This window comes from Genypterus blacodes, unplaced genomic scaffold, assembly GCF_046128005.1.
Source record: "Genypterus blacodes isolate CSIRO-AG114 ecotype Tasmania unplaced genomic scaffold, CSIRO-AGI_Gbla_v1 ptg000007l_1, whole genome shotgun sequence".
In the NCBI taxonomy this organism is placed as follows: Eukaryota; Metazoa; Chordata; class Actinopteri; order Ophidiiformes; family Ophidiidae; genus Genypterus; species Genypterus blacodes.
The window spans coordinates 4,001,992-4,019,651 of record NW_027466821.1 but is presented as its reverse complement, the minus strand read 5'-3'; the positions used below and the strand labels follow the sequence as shown (position 1 = coordinate 4,019,651).

The window sequence follows — 17,660 nt, the reverse complement described above, 5'->3', positions numbered from 1 at the left end:
AGTCCGCACGCCATGAGAGCCGAGGCAAACAGGGAGGAAAGACTCACATGTCACTTCTGCTTCTCCAAAAAATTTTTACCACTTATTAACATTTTCCTAGAATAACACTAGGACGTGGACGCACACACAAACTCCATAGCAGATGGAGCGTTTATCCTTTATGGGCATCAGAGGACGTTTTTTAATAATGCTTCAGAGGAGAAAGTAGCTAAAGCTGACATGTATTGATAACAAGCACAACTAGTGTACTCTCTTTTTCCCTCTCAGTTTTTCACACACACAAACACACACACACACACACACACACACACACACACGCCCTTAGTACAAGATTATAAGTAGCAGCTACAATTGCATTTCAGGCTTAAACTGTTTTCAAGAATTCAGAAATGTGTAAATAATAGTAAAATAATTTTTCATCTTATTGACCGAATAGGATATCTGTTCATTATGGTATTACTTTCTTTCCAGTAAACACTGGCTCGTATTATACCATCACTGGTCTATAGTTTGTCCTGACCTTCTCATCCTGCCTTTTCTTACAGTCCCTTTTATTTCTGTTCTTTGTTTGTGAATATCTGCTACCTTGTTGATGTGGTAATGCTTGCAGCCCCATTCACTTTTGGGCTAAAAGCTGAATAGAAACCCAGACCATGACCTTGCGTGGGCCGCTATCACCATGTTTCATCACATAACGAGAACCTGAGTCAGTGTTAAGGAATTGTCTGTTTTACAGCAGGTCAAACTCAGTCATTGAAAATTGCTTGTGTCCTCAATAATGACGTCCAAGGCTTAATTCTTCTGCTCCTTTGTTTCTGTTAAATTGTCCATGTATGAATGCTGGATGTATTTGGTAAGGCCTGACCTCCCGATAAGTACTGTCTTTGCTCCACAAACAATGCCAGCTTGGACACAGTGAAACTGAGACAGCTTTGACCTCCACACCCTACCAGTAATTGAGTTCCTTTGCCAGTGATGTGTGGGGTCATGTTCCTTCAGCTGGGTACCAGGAGGTTGCAGGACCATTGAAATCCAGACATGCAGCTCTATTGTGGCAGCCCTATTTGGGAGCGGCTGAGACGACAACGCACAAGGTCTGCACGGTTGATAATGGAGTAGCAGCACGGCCTTTATCTGTCCAAGGACCTGCGAGTGGAGCGGTTTCGAGCAGATGCTCCTCTAACTCAAGGTTTACACACAAACAAAGTCAGAGAGAAAAAGATGGCGAGCTGCTTCAAACATACCTGGAAATATTCTGCCACGTAGAGGTGCCGCTGTTTTTCATTTCTCACCTTGCTCCCATTGCCATTTCTCTCTGTCGCCCCCCTTGGCTGTTGTGTATGGTGCCTCCTCCTCTGAATTAGTCATCAACACTATTATAACTACCCACCCCCACCCCCCCCACCCCCCCCACACACACACACACACACACTATTTTCTTCTAATCATGATTTCCTCTCGCTGCTTCGCTCACTTTGCGTGGCCTCCCTCTCTTTCCTCGGCCGCCTCGTTCAGTAATGATCCGCGCTCTCTGTGACGACTGGAATCCTTTTGTGTCGTCTGACACGTTTTATGTTTGAAAAGGAACAGAGGGCGTCTTTACAATGGCCTTTTATGCCCTGTGAGAAATATATGAGTCTTTTGGTGCAGCTAATGAAGGCTCTTTCATGTCCCCCACCACTAGAAGTGCATAGAGATGGATTGTCTGGGGCCCACACAGGCCCTAGTCTCGACCACTGCACATTGTGTTGACCCCCAGTTAGAGTATTGATCTAAAGTGGGAAAGAGGAAGGAGAGAGAGAGAGAAAGATAAGAAACCATCTCCAGTTAAAAGTGCGTGTTCTCAAGTTCGCGCTCCGACTATGACATTCAGACAGAGAGGAGGCGAGGTGAGGCCGCGCAGACAGGCAGAGCCCGCCCCCCCCCGCCCCTGGCACCCTCACTGCCTCACCATGACGATCATCGTTATCAAGGTGACTATCACTCCCCCTCGTTTCACAGACGGTCATTACAGCTCCTGAGAGCAGAGACACGGCGTGGACAGAGGAGAGGAAAGATAAGTAGAGGCAGAAAATAAGGAGTGTCGGACTGAGGAGAGGGGAGAGATGAAGAGGAGGAAGAGGAGGGAGTGTGATGAAGAATTATGATGAGGATAAGAGTTATCTGGGAAGGACAGCGAGAGGAAAGTATGTGTGGGAAAAAGTGAAATAATTATGAAAGCCAGGTCACCAAAGGCATATTGTACTGTGCAGCTTCAAACACACACACACAGGGACATACAGTATGTGCATACATATCCCTTATAGATGCACTTATGTCAGCTCTCGTCAGCTCTTGGGTGAGGGCAGCATTAGTGAGTTGGGGTCGAGCTATTCTGCCGGGGGTCATGGGACATTAAGTCCCATCGCGGATTTAATTGTCTCTTTATAATCAGATTAATTAGCAGACGTATGGTTGTCAGGAACAACTCTCTGGCCACCGCACACACACACACACACACATCACATACCCTACAAATTTCCACCCCCCTGCTGCATCTCTGCCTGTCCCTCTCACCCCGTCTTTGTCTTGGTGCCCCCGCGCACGCTTAATGTGCTTAGCCTGGCCGGGTGAGAATCCTCTGTCGCAAGTGTGTGTGTGTGTGTGTGTGTGCGTGTGGGTTTGAATCTGTGTGCGCACAATCAAACAGCCTCTGATACTCAATACATATTTTTGTGTATGCGTCCCTCTGTGTGTGTGTGTGTGTGTGTGTCTGCGTGTCATGCGCAGGCGAGCGGGTGATGGATATTGTCGACGACAGCAGGGAACAGAATTATTCAGAGCATTTAACATCTAAGGCTGCAGAACAAGGCGTGTGTGTAATACGAGGGCCGTGAGTTCAATAGCAAAACAAGAGAGGGGAGTTTTTTTTCCTCTTTCTTCAAGAGTACAAGGGGGAGCGGGGTAAATAATTCATTTCCTCTGGCTCAGGGCACGTCTTATTGTCACCGTGTAACAAGCACAAGGACAGGCGGCCGGCGGGCCTTTTATTGCCGGAGAGAGAGAGAGGGAGAGAGGGAGAGAGGCAGAGGAGGCATGGTAATGCGCTCTTTGATCCTCCCTTGTTAGCCCTTGGCGAGCTTCCCCTGCTCACCACCGCCAGGAGAGATGGTCAGAACATGCCCCTGGCTGCATCAGGTATGTGTGTGTGTGAGTGTGTGTGCCCTGCTGAAAAGGACAGTAAAGACACACAGCTTCCTCTCTCTAATGCAGGCCAGGTGGAGGGGCAGCACAGAGGGGGTCAACAAGTGATAATATACACACACAAACATGCGCGCACACACACACAGACAAACACACACGTTTCAGTACGAGATTGTGTCCAAATGCTGCCACAGTCCGATGCAGCCTTACACACAGTGGAGATGCCCGCGTTATGTGTGTGTGCTTGTGTGTGTGTGTGAGAGTGAACGTGTGTGTGTGTGTGTGTGTGTGTGTGTGCATGTGCGTGTGCGCAGTGTTGTATTTGCTGTGTCCTTTTTAACTCCTGCTGTCATTATGGTCATCTCTCTCTCTTGCCCTCTGTCTCTCGCACTCTCTCACTCTGTCATTGTTTTGGGAGGACAAGCAGGAGGAGGTCCAGGCCTGCGAGGGGACAAGGTCCAAGCTAATGGCAGGAAGTCTTTAAAGTTTGCAGCCGCTACATTTCATCTAAGCACAGAGGGGGCCCCTGGCCACAGACCCCTGCTTTGATCCTCACTCTCTCTCCCTTCTTTTGTCCCTCTCTTTCGCTCTCTCGCTCTCTCGCTCACCGCAGTGCCAGTTAATTAACAGATCTCTTATAACACAAGCCCAGCGAACGCACATGCATGTAGAGATCCATGCATGTGCAAACACACACATACTGTACACACACACTGCACCACACACTACAACCCACACAAACGCACTTGCTGGGGCACCCGCGCACAAAGTTAACAAGGCAGCTCAGACAAAGAATAAAATCGAACGCAATAGCTGGTAGACACAAACACACAACCTCTGTCGCTCTTACTCTAACCAGTTTAGCTTATCTTTATCTTATTCTGGCACAAATCCTCTCCCTGGCAATTTAGTCAACGTGATACCAATCTCCTCAAAGTCTGTGAAATCAAATAAATCCACCTACAGTATCTAATTAAGGGACATTTTGCTTCATTGTGAGGAAAAGACTGAGCCGCGCTATGTGGGGAAGATAAACGTGTTTATTTCTTGACAACCCTGCGCCCCGACTCACCTGCTAATATAAAGGAACAACTTTTTTTTCTATTAGTGACAACCGTGGTGTATCATTACATGTCGACTTTTGGCCCGAGTCGTGTCGGGGAAACCAGCGGCCACAGTTGTAATGTTTGAAACACAACGCTTTTATCTTCCTGTGCTGAGCAGGGACGAATCTAAGACATCGGAATCATAACGTGGAACAAACTGAGGCAGGTCGACAAAGGCATCTGGGAGGTACAGGTACTTTTGTTGGGCTAACACAGTTGTGATAGAACTGTTTCCTGTCTGCTTCGTGGAGTTTAACGCCATTAAACCGGCATCGGTCACCACTTGTATCAGTATTCTTCACCCGAAGACTCTAACATCTTGTTTAATAAAAGCCAACACACTCAGCGAGAAAGAGAGCTACTATGTTTGATCTAAGACATTGCACCATAGCTGACCCCGCCGCCTCTTCTTTGTCCTCTCTCACGTGTGTGTGTGTGTCTGTGTGTGTGTGTGAGAGATTGTCATAGTAGTGGAGAGGTATTAGCCTAATGACAGAAGCATTCAAATACTTTTATTAGCTTTTCACGTGCCACTGCTGGGCTCCTGCCACTGTTCCAGAGCCACCCACTTTAGTAGCACACACACGCGCACACACACAAACACACAGGTCTCTAAGTGAGACAGGGCCCTGGGTAATTTGCTGTAGTGGAGCAGAGTGGCACTAAAAGCCTGCTGGGTAATTGAGAGGCTAGGGGACGGAGTGAAGCCAACTGCCCTCTGTGTTCCTGTGTGTGCGTTTGTGTGTGTCTGTGTGTGTGTGTGTGTGTTAGCGAAGGCCCCTGCTCTCTCATTATGCCGTGGCTCCTGCCTGCCTGTCATTGTCTGGACACTGCGCCCACAGAAAGCAACAGTAATGCTCAGTGACATGCGGCGTGTGTATTTGTCTGACTTTGTGTGATAGTGTGATAGTGTGTGTGTGTGTGTGTGTGTGTGTGTGTGTGTGTGTGCGCGTGCGTGCGTGTGTGTCTGTGTGATGTGCAATGAGACATCATGTCCTCTAAAAAATACAGTATCCTCACTCAGCCCTCTTGCGTCCTTCGCATATAAAGACACAAATGCAAACACACAAATCATATATCTCCACTTGTCTGCCCGGTCAGATCTCACCATCCTCCCCTTCTCCCTCTCTTCCTCACTCTTCCTCCTCCTCCATATACAGTCAAAGCCAGAGATTTCAGATTTTGTCAAGGCTATGGGAAATGTTCATCTTTGTTGGGTTATTATTCATCATTTCTCCTTTTACTGTGACTCTTATTGAAAGGATCAATACGTTGTCTCCCTTCATCTTTATCTGTCGCTAACAATTACTTTTATTATGCATGAATTAAATGCTCTTGGCCCTTTCTAGTGTGTGCTCATTTGAGTTCAAGTCCTTGTAATCCTGTAGCGCTATGTCTTTTACCAAGGAAGAACATCGATCAAAACCAGAAAAGTTCACTTTGTCATCGGCAAGCCAAGTAATAGTCAAACTATTTAATCAGTCCAACCACTTCTCGTCTGTCATTAACACGTATTCTTTTAATGTGGATTTTTTCAGCCATTGTCTGTCATCTATTGGTGCATTTCTTCATTGTCTCTATTAGTCTAAGCTCACTTTGTCTTTCTCTTCCTCACTGCTGCGTCTCTCGCCTCCCTAATTGACGCCGACATCAAATCAATAAATTCACTTTTTTCCCTCGTCCTTTTGTCCGTTTGCGGTTTTGCCCTCTGTTGGCATTGGCCAGCCCAGGCAGCCTTATTTAAATTGATGGAGTGGCGGCACCGCTCCTCCCCTTTTCTTTCCTTAGAGAATAAGAGAGGACGGTGGGAAGAGATGGAGGAAGAAGAGAAAAAAGGGATCGAGACACGGGGATGAAGATACCAGAGAAAAGGCGCCAATTGTTTGTTTCGGCCAAATCTAATTGCTTTAATTCTAACTGCTAAGACGCTGACCTCATGTTTGTTAATGGGTTTCACTCGTTGACTCCTTGACTTCGTCCTTCCTCCAAGTCTTTCTATCTCGCACTTCCACTTCACTGTCACCGGCGTTTTGAAAACCATCAGTGTTTGATTTAAGATTACGATTTAACATTATAGATTCTGTGACGACATCTTAAAGGGTTTTATTGATGGACTCACTCAGTTTAGTTGGAAACGATCTATGTAACTATGGTCACTTCCACTTCCATACAGTGTTTTCGTATATATTCAGTCAATGAGGGAGTTTCTTGACAAAAGACACCAACACCTACTGTCTATTAAATACACACACAGAGTTGTGGAGGCGCATAGAGGCAAACATATTGTAACCACAGATAAAAGGAAGTCAATGTGTCAAATATCTTCGAGCCAAAATCACACATTGAGTTGTGTGTGTGTGTATGTTTACAAGCCTCTAGTTCGTCACAAATAGTCTGTGTGTTCCCATCTCTTATCATTTTGTTTGCCTGTTTAACCACCAGAAGAATATCAATGCAGACTAGACGTGAATGGACACGGGCGGCGGCGTGACACAGAGAGACTGCGGCGGCACATGAAGGCGTGCAGGTCAAGGTGCTGGATTGGTGTATAGATTTTCATCGGTTCAATCCCCGACCCATGAAGATTTTTTTACACAGAGTGAGTGTTCACGTTTGCTGCTTCTGTAAATTGCGTGACATGTCAAATGTTGAACTACAACCGTGAACAAAATACTTCCAGTTGTCTGAACTAAACTGTTTCTCTTTGCCATCTACTTTGAAATGCCTGTTTTTATAGATTGTTCACTAATGACCATCTATTTTCTCTTCATCCCATTGAATTTAGCTGTACAATTTGTCATACACACATTTTCAAAGAGCCGAGCTCGAGCTAGGGTCCGTATGGATGCTTGCTGCTGAATGTTCCATCACTCCATCCATGTTCTACGCATAAATTACGACTCTCTCATGTCACATAAAAGGTGTTAAGGAGTGAGTGTCGACAAACGCGCCAGTTGTGCCTGAAACTCGCAACTTGATATTCTTGCTGGGAGACTCGTGTAATTGTTGCGGTAACGACCAAGATGGTTAACTAGGTGATGGAGAATACTTGTTAAATTCTGTTAATTGGCTAAGCGGGTCGCGATAAGGGAAGAGGAGGTCTGGAAATAAAAGACGTTGTTACAGGGAGCGTGTTTGTGCTGCTGTTGTTGTAAAGTGAGGTGTTGCTCATTAAACAGAGGCCGTTCCCTAGTGTCACGCTCATCCTGTTATCTAAAGTGAAGGCCAGCCGCTCTGTGTGACAACAAATCTAAACAATCGCGCAGTAAAGGAGACCGCTGTTGCTTCAGAGAGAGGGAGCGGAGCGGCGGGGTTCAGTGACTTGCTCAAGGGTGCACGGGCAGGGCAAATAGAATAACACCTTCAGTATTAGAAACAAGTAAACACAACGGCCCTAGATTAAGATCTAATGTGATTTCACACCACTTGGCACAGAGATTGAATTTAGTGCTGCTGGACTTCTGGAGTAATATCTGCACTGACTTGGGAGCACACGAGCGGAAGGGGGAGGGTGTTTAGGGAGTGTGTGTGTGTGTGTGTATGTGTGTTGAGTAGGTCGGAGGGGGGGTTAGGGGGGAGGAGGTGGTGGTGAGCTGAGGGCAGCCCTGTCAAGAATGCCATCGCCACAAGTGTTTGGGTCTGTGTTTACGCTGTCGCTCTGTCTGGAGAAATTAGTCATGTCCCATTCCAAAGACAGGGAAGCAATGAAAGTGGGGTGTGTTTGGACGCCTGTGTGTGTGTGTTCCTGTGTGTGTGTGCACGCGCTCTTGTCCTGTCATTAGCAGGGCTGCCACCGTGGACTTGAACATCAGCAGCTGAAGAGGGTTCACTTCCTCCGCCTTTTCATGTCCCGCTGCGTTCAGGGACACGCAGATTACAGTGTGTGCATGTACGAAATAACACACACGTACCTCTACGTATAACAAACTGTATGTTCCACACACACGTACACACACACACTGGCAAAAACGTTCTTGGAAACCCTCATCAGCCAGTGGGAATTCTCTGTCTGGTGAAATCAATAGGAAAGTAGAAATGTACACAGACACATGAGACATGCATGTAGTGTGTGTGTGTGTGTGTGTGTGTGTGCGTGTGTGTACCTTAGCTTGTGTTTGCCACTGGTTGATCCAGGGAAAATGGCCTTTGTTGAGTCCCCTGTGCTATGTAATATTACAGAGTAATTACAGAGTGTGTGCTTTGTTTAGGGGATGTCTAATTATGCTGTTTGGGTTGCGCAGGGCCCTGGGGTGTCACTGTGTGTGTGTTTGTGTGTGTGGCTGTGTGTCTGTGTGTGTGTGTGTGTGTGTGTGAAGCCAGAGAGAAGAGACTAATTGTGGAGGCAGTGTTAATAGTGCTGCAACTGTCAAAGAGAGAGATAAAGGCAGAAAGAAAAGACAGAAAAATAATCTTTCACTACCTCCGTGTCCATTAATATGAAACCATCAGTGAATGTCTCATCTGTCTCGGGTCTTTGCTGCGATATGAAACAGTGTCTCAACATCTATTCACTAAGCACAGAAACTATCATCCTTTTCTCAACTGTCACTCTCTCATAACCTATCTGCAGTCTAAACTACACGGCCGCTGCAGCGAGGTCCCTGAATGCACCGCCCATCACCATGACGGTCGTAGCTGAGCGTATTCATGTCAACCCGTATAGTTACATCTTTACTTATCTTTATCTGTCGCTCTGTAATTTGTACACCTCCACAGCTCCAATTACACATCTGGGAGGGAATCTCTCTTGAAAACGCCTCGTCCAAGGTGTTTCCTCCTTTGTTTTCCCCTCTAACTTAAGGGTTTTAGGGAGTTTTCTTCTTTCTGTCTTCTTAAAGGGCTTGGCTTAGGAATAGTTGTTTTTTGGGCCTATAAAGCCCTTTCAGACGTATGTGGAGCGGCCAAAACTTCCCTTTGCTAAAGAAGTGAACCCATTGCCTACAGTCTAGCATTGAGATCCTATAATGATAAATAAATAAATATATCTAGGTATATGCAGTATATCTTTCAAGTGAGTTTTTCTTTCTTCCGTGCCATGTTTGTGTGTTGGTTTCAAGGTCTGCACAGGGTCTCGCAGCTTTGTACCTGGTGTTCCCGTCAACATCCATCAGAAACGCACACGAACCATTATGTCGTACAATGGCGGCACAGAGAAGGTCTCGTTCTTCCTCTTTTATATAATTCTAATTACCAGAGTTGATTTGGCAAAGCAAAGTAGCAATGCCATATTTCAAAAGAAGCCCCGGGTTTGAATAGCTATTGGCTAGCGCTGAGAAGGGGTCAAGGTACCGAGATGTGTCCTTGTGCATACAACACATTACAATACCATGATGTCATTAGTGCATCACTGACAAGGACATTTGTTCCAATAAGTTATGGGACATGATGACATCTTTGAACTCGGCATTGCATTGTTAGACGAGCCTTCATTTCATATAATGTGCTCCAGGGCATTAATTTGCTCGCAGGATATAATGAAGTGCATTGTATTATTGTTAAGATTAGCATGTAGAGAATGCACCATTACAGTCGTAATCCATTTTAAATGAATGCTTTTGCAATGTTGTTGTCCACACTCATTGAATCAGCGACGGAGCGGTGTGCAGCACAATGCCAGGCCTTTACTATTGATGCTTTTTGAATGGGGAATTGTGACTTTAAGAGACAATCAGACAGAAGTAACTTAATTTCTACCTGCATTTATAGGCATATAAAATGATGAAAATTAGACTATTTACAGTCTGGCCACTCAGTCAGGGGAGAAAAACCATAACTGAAAGAAGTGGCGCTCAATGGGCTCTATTGTGTGTGTGTGTGTGTGTGTGTGTGTGTGTGTGTGTGTGTGTGTGTGTGTGTGTGTGTGTGTGTGTGTGTGTGTGTGTGTGTGTTTACTAATGTGACACATGCAAGATACTGTTTTAAGTTTTTATCTGTGAGTGAGTGTGGGGCTACTGCAGCAGGCTGTGAGTAAGTGGGCATGATGCAGCGTTGTTTCTGTGTGTGTGTGTGTGTGTGTGTGTGTGTTTGTGGGCGTGGGTGTGTGTGTTCATGAAGGCATGCTGAGAAGGCCACCATTAATTTGATAAAACAAGGTTGCACCTCAACACTGTGACCCTCACAGATGCTGAAACTGCTGGCATGCAAGTGCGCTCTCTCCCTCTGTCTCTCTCTGTCTCTCTCCCCACACAACACATCAACACACACTGTCCAGTCTGATGTTTTGAGTCAGCCAAAGATGGAGGTCACTGTCACTGCATTTTTGTGTGTGTGTCTGTGTGTGTGTGTGTGTGTAAATCTGTTTAATGTGTCAGACAGTCTGCTCGTGTCTCTGTTGCTGTCAGTGTGAGTGTGAGATTGTGTGTGTGTGTGTGTGTGTGTGTGTGTGTGTGTGTCTCCAGTATCTGTCCGTCCCCTCCGTTGGCTTGTGCGCTCCACAGCCGGATGGGGTTTATCAGTTGTGTGTGACAGTGCCTTCGCAGATTATGTGCAGATGGTTAGAATTAGCCAAAGCATTGATTGCAGATAGCACGACAGAAGTATGTTAGTATGTCAGTGCCCTTTTATGCACATACTTTACAGGAGCACAAACTGAAAATGAACTGTTGATTGGACCTAACCGTATCCGTGAATCATTCCTATAAATGTTCTCAAAAAGACAACAGAACAGGGTTGTTCTGAGAGGCAAGAAATCATTTTATAAAAATAAAAAAAGTAGTTTTCTGATGGTGATGCTGAAACATTTGGCCAAGGTTTCAAACTGAGAAAATTGATTCAGCTGCCTGAGTAATTTTAGCTTTAAATTTCTCATCCACTGAAAGCCGTCGGCCTGATTTGTGTTCTTTAGGTTGTTTTAAATTGGAGCAAAACTGATGTCCACCATCCTAAGGCGAGAACAAGTAATTCTATATGATGTGAAAATGTATGGCTCATAACATGTAAATCTTCATAATCATTCATGGTTATGTATCTATGGTATGGAAAATAAATGGAAGATTGGCTTGTGGCGACTTTCAGCCGCTGTCTCTCTCTGCCTGCCCACATCACTCTGTATCTATTTTATCAGACTCCTGCTGTCCGAGACGATCAGCTTGTCCTCTTGGTCAGTTATATAATGAGCAAATAGTCTCATGATCGCCCTGGTAGCACACAGTGTGTGTTTGTGCAAAGATAAGGCAGAGAAAGCGAAACACTGAAGGTAACATGTATGACATACTCTCAATCTGTCTGTGTCTAATAGCCTTGGTGTGTGTGTGTGTGTGTGTGTTTGTCCTATGATTCTTCACTTTCTCCTCCATTTTGTTATGTTTCAAGTTTGTTCATATATCATAATGTAGACAAGGGGCCAGTCAGGGGTTCAGCTTCATATTACAGGTTACAGGTAACACTTTCAAAGGCCATCCCAACACTGGCTGAGGAGGTTTGACACCAGTTATCAAATAATCCCTGATTTGGTAAAGGTGAGATGGTTTGGGAGTGTCCTCATTGGTTTTTGACCTGTGATCACACGTTCATAAAATTGCTCAATAGATAAATCGGGGTGACTGTAATTATTAGTTTTTAAAAAGTGAATAAATGTAACAAAATGTTGAAAAATACCATCCTTTGATTCTGCGATAGAATACAAAGAGGACAAACAGTAACACAGCAGACAAAAGCATCACTGTGTTAGGATGAGTATCAGAAGTTGCAGTACATGATGTGGTGTTTGATCACAAGAAGCCTGTGGCACTGTGAGATGCTGTGCACAGAGAGGCAAACTGAGAGCATTGATTTCATTGTGGAGAAGGAAGGAGTGTGCGTGAATTGGTATGTGTGTGTGTGTGTCTGAGTGAACTGTGGAACACAAAACTATAGACCCATTCAGGCCGTCCTTTCTCTCTCCTTCCATCAGGAGATAGCAGGGACATTGAGCTGTAGCAACAAAAGCAGATTTCCATCAGACAGTTTCTGAGAGAGAAAGGCATTGTGTTGAAAGGAGCTTAATGGAGGCTCAGCTTGGAGCTTTATTCACACAAACTGTACCTTCGAGTCGGAAACACATCTGTGTGTGCACACACTTTTCTCATGTACCAAACTCTCCTTGCTTTCCTACATTAAAATAAATCATGTGTATTTGTACTTCTTATATACACACTTGTAGAGAGAGAGAGAGAGAGAGAGCGAGAGAGAGAGCTTGGGACCTCATAGTTGCCGGTCCCTGAACATTGTTTTCGGAAATTGTGAAATCGCAATTTGACAAAGACCTAAGTGCTTTTAGTTCCTGGGTAAAGAATCATCTCACATCGCATCAGTTCCTTCATGCCAGTGGTGCTGCTGACACTCACTCAAGTGTCAGTATGCAATAATGCAAGATTTGTTCCATTTCAGGGTCACAGTAAGCGGGGAGCAAATGCCACCCTGTCACAAGATTACGGTGGGGAAACCCCCCCGAACTCCCACAGAATGGATGTATAAACATATTTATACTCAAAGGTCATTTGCAGTCCACAGTTCACCTTTTGACAGTGAGAAGAAGTGTCCCTTGGTTTCATACACACATACTGTACATCATTAGCTGTATGTTTTCCAGGTGTGATTGAGTTGATGATCAACACAATAACATGTAGGCTAATGTCATGCATATGTGGTGTGTCTTTGCTGTGCCAAAGCAGCTCTGTTTGCTTTGACATGGTACTTCTACTTATCATATGAGAGGGAAGCTAAGATATTGAGCCATTCATAAGATCTTCACAGCCTCAAGAAAGCTTTTAAAGGCTGTTTTGACTTCTCTCTGACGCAGCCCACAAAAACTGAAAGTGACATTTCACCTCGAACCTTTGCGCGCACTCTAAAGGACTCTTTGCGTTATTCTGAGCCCAGTCCAGTCAGGCTTACTCGCTGAGTGGAATGGCTACAATCGTCCCCTGGAGGAGTAAAAATGTCTCCTTTTTTAACATTTCAGTTAAGATCAGAGGTGTCCTCTACCCACCTGTGCATATACAAGCAGGGATGATTGAGACGAGCCTCCTGTGGATTTACCGCCTACTGAGTTGGTGTTACTTTGGCAAAGATGCAGTCAGACTCCCGAGTGAGGAGGAAAACTAAATTTCACACAAGGACACTAAACACATATGCACCCAAGAGTTCACAGTCATGCAGCCTATACAAGCAGCGCTATAGTGTCCCTATAAGTTCACTTACCTAATATTGTCCCTCAAAGGCTATACAACGGCTGGCCGCAAATCGTATTGGTTTTATTTGTAAATAAGCCTAAATCTCAGAGAAGCTACACACACAAATGGAACAGGCTTTACTAATCCATTTGTAAGGCAATAGGCAGACGAACAGGCACAGGAGCGCGTGCCAAGTGTTGTAATCACAACTAAAGATGATGAGCCCACTCCCCTCCTCTACATTCTGCTGTGTGTGTGTGTGTGTGTGTGTGTGTGTGCGTACGTGACTATGCGTGTTCTTCTGTGCGTTTGAATGTTTGTCCTACATCGCCCCCTTTACAAAACTGCGACAAGTGAGAAAAAAAATGAATCGGTATCAAGTGGATAATCTAGGAAAGTACACTAGGAGCTTTTCCGCCTTATGCCGGTCCCCCGCTCATTCATTTGCGGATACCACGCAATCAAGCCGAGGACGACACAGAGGGAGCGATATGAGTTCTGAAAAGGCAGTAATTGTAAGCAGGTTGTGGAATAAATTAGAATGATGTCAAAATACAGAGATAAATCCAGCTTAAGAGAAATGTATGCCACTGTTTATTTGATTACAGCTTTTCTCTGCTCTTTCTCCCTCCCTCGTTCCTGATCTTTTTTAAGGGGTGGAAAAATGGATTTTTGTCAGCGATTTGGCCCTGAAATAGCTTATTGTCTAAGGCAGTGACTGTGCGTGTACAACGTCAACATCACATGCGTGTGAGAATACACTCTCCTGTTTCCATGGAAGTGTGTGTTGGCTCGACTTGCACAATACACCACTGTGCTTATTGGTTTAGATTTGAACGCGCGCGTGTGTGTGTGTGAGAACGTACTTCCATAGTCTCAAGTTGATATTTATAGGGAGGCTTTCTGGTATGAATGGGGTGAGGGAAGGGGAAAAGGCAGGAGGAATGAAGGGAAGATGGAAGGAAAGGGGACAGGGGGGAAGGGAGTGCCCAACATCTGTACTCTGAAACGAGTGATTGTGCCCTCACATGTGCTTTCACATTCTTTCCCCTTTCCCTCCGTTTTGGATTTATTCCGTACACTCCCTTTTTCTCACACAGAAGCATTTCACAGTCTTTCACATACACATGCAAACACACACACACACACATGCAAAACAGGTCAATAAAATACAGAGGGTTATTGGTTAAGATTTCACGCGTTTGGTGACTCACAGTATTCTTTGTGACCTTCCATAAGTGCCCCTGAGCAAGACACAAAACTGTTACAGCGCTATGCTTCAACGCAGCTAAAGATTGGAATCAAAATCTGAAAACAGCATTCCTTCTATTTTAAGGTGAACTATGATGCCATTTGTCACATTATGTTCAAATCTGTTGAACCAGGATCGAGTAAATTACAATAGTTCGCCAAAATCTTTTTATTTAATCAAGCCCCTTTTCTCTGTTTGGCTATCTCAGTATGCAAAAAAATGTTAAAAGGTTAATCCATCATCTTTGACACTCTTTCCACTAATTTTTGGACTCAACAGTAATAGAGATTAGGTAGTCTGAAGAGCAAAGTGTTAAAGATGTAAATCATGAGCTGATTTTGTTCCTTTTGTCTTTTCAGGTCTGAGTGGGCTGAGCGGACAGAGAAGCCGAGTACAGCTGGACGTTTTTCTCTTTGGACTGCTTCACAGAATAATCGGTAAGAGCTTTGAATCATTGCCTGTCCCTGTCGATGTGAATATACACTGGCCATTGAGTGAGGATGAATACAGGTAAAAGAGATAATATTCCAAGGCCACAAATCCAGTGGAAATAAGCAGTCACAATGATTTTATGTGGGGTGTAAATTTATACAATACAAGTAACCTTTTACTCAAATACAGGAAATGGCAGCTAAGGGTTTTCTTTCTTTCACTAACTCGCTATAAATCAATAATAAGAGACAAATCTATAGTCAAAGTAGCAGAACTTCCCTATTGTTATTGCCTCAGTAGAGAATGGAATGCAATGCACTCTCAAAATATTCATCAGATTCATTAAATACAAACACTTGTCATTGTGATAGTGACATTTCGGGGGAACCAAAAAATGTCACTATGACAATTACTCTGTTCATCTACAGACAAAACTCAGAAGGAGCGCATCAGGTTCAGGCACATTCTCTGGAATCGGGAATTCTGGGAATTAGGAACCCTCGAGAGCGAGTGCTCAAATAGCGAGTGGGACCCGAACACACCAGATCTATTCTATAAACTTCTACATGAAAATGGAAGTTTTATTCAATATCATCCCAGTAATTTGTTTCAGTGTCACTTAACTGTGTTATTCTCATGTTTAAAATGTTATGTAGTCGTATATTTGATGTTTACCACCATCTGATTTCATATTCAATGCTGTTTATCGAATGTTGTGATCTTCCTCAGCTGTACAACGCTTAAGCTTCATTCTAGATCTGACATCCTTTAGTTCCTGTTTTGTGTTGTTTCGCTTCCCTTCTAAAGGCTTTAATAAGTATTCAGTTACATGGTGAAGTTAGCGTGTGTTAGGCGTGCTTGGCTGTGATGACAGTGATGGTGTTGTATGGAGAGTAATGATAACAAACCCAGATACAAGACAAACCACCATGACAAAGAAGCTTCGCTGGCAGTGTGCTTCCTCTCTGTGTGTGTTAGTGTAAGTTTACGTTTGCCAGAGGTCCACGCAGTGTGTGCGTCATGATCACAGATTGTGGCCTCATCACTGCTCTACTGGGTGATTTATCTGGCACTGGTTACACTGACCATGGCCTTTGTGTGTGTGCATGTTTGGTGAGTGTGTGTTTGTGTATGAATATACGTTTGTTTGGCTAAGCCCTGTCAGATCAGCCATGAGTCTGCAAACTGCACGTGTCAACCAGGGTGACCTTTTGCGTGTGTGTGTGCGCTCCCTTTGCTTTAGGCATTCATTACGCCAGCGTGTTTAGAAGAAACACCCCATTTGTTTGTGTGCGTGAGATTTTGTTGTGTGACTTCTCTTTCTGAAAAGTCTTCTTTGATTCTTCTGTTCTTTATTCTCTGAACATTCTACTTCCATACTGCAACAAGTGAGGGGTCAGCCATCACACCCACAGTGGCTACAGACAAAACATCAAGACAATAACATACATCAAAGCTCCTGTTTTTAGTCATTTAGTTTTAAACCTTATCTTAGTAACTTTCAAACTGATCCAATCTCCTGCAGAGTCATTTCAGTCTACACAGATTGATGATGCACCAAACAAGTGAGTATGCAGCTTTGATGAGCAAAAATCATTGTTTGTGATCTGCCTCTGCTTGATGGCCATATTATAATTTCCTGGATTCAATCTACAATGAAAACAAAAACATGCTGTGAAAACACATGCAAGCTCTCACAATTGGTATGTTATTGGGTTATCTCTTATCCACCTAAATCCTGAAACCAGAACCCAAAACCTGTCATACAAAAACTATAAGGATTAAATCTTTTCCTTTAAGAATACACAGACTGTACTGTCCCCACACATCCCCTCTCTCCCTGCTATAAATGTGCTATTTTATATACACTTGCATATTTGATAATTTGCTCTTTCATAATTAGCTTTTTCCAAACACATCTCCTGTCCTCTCTCTCTCTCCCCCCCTCTCTTTTGCTCTCTCTCCCTCTCCCTCTCTCTCTCTCTCTCTCTCTCTCTCACACAGCATTGTCCAGAGCTGTACAAGAGCTAATTGGCAGCTTGCTTGCCTGCCATGATGGTGATCATGCAAATGTATTGGTGCTTACCAATAGTCGGGCCCATCAAAACATTACGACGGCCATTACCCAGAGCTGGGGCTGGCCTAACGAACATATGCTCCCCCCCACACACACACACACCCCACCCCCGACATCCTCCCCCAATTCCTAAACTCTTATTTATGTGTTTAATTTAATGTGCGAGGGAAGAATATCCGAAAATTAAATTTGGTTTTCGTTGCTGCCTCCAGAGAGTGGCAGCGTTATAATAACATGGTAATTTTTTACACGTCTTTATGAGAAATGAGAAAATTAATTCTTTCTGACAAGCTGTAATTATTGGGCTTGGAACAGTTGCAGCTGAACAGTTTGGGCTGTGGTAGCCTGGCAGTGAGCTGAAAGAGGGAGCGAGAAAGAATGGGGGGGTGGCAGAAAGAAAGGAAAAGAGAGAGAGAAAGGGAGAGAAACGGCATCTTACGCACGCAGACACAAAAGAA

The 17,660-nt window shown here is 44.4% G+C and overlaps 1 protein-coding gene across 1 annotated transcript in view; it reads left to right on the top strand.

Annotated features, from left to right (window-relative positions):
- Nucleotides 1-17,660, top strand: part of sox5 (SRY-box transcription factor 5) — a 173,618-nt gene that overhangs the window by 41,091 nt on the left and 114,867 nt on the right. The window contains exon 2 of the mRNA XM_076152371.1: nt 15,053-15,130. The gene's annotated coding sequence lies outside the window, so the exon portion shown is untranslated. The remainder of the gene's footprint in view (nt 1-15,052; nt 15,131-17,660) is intronic.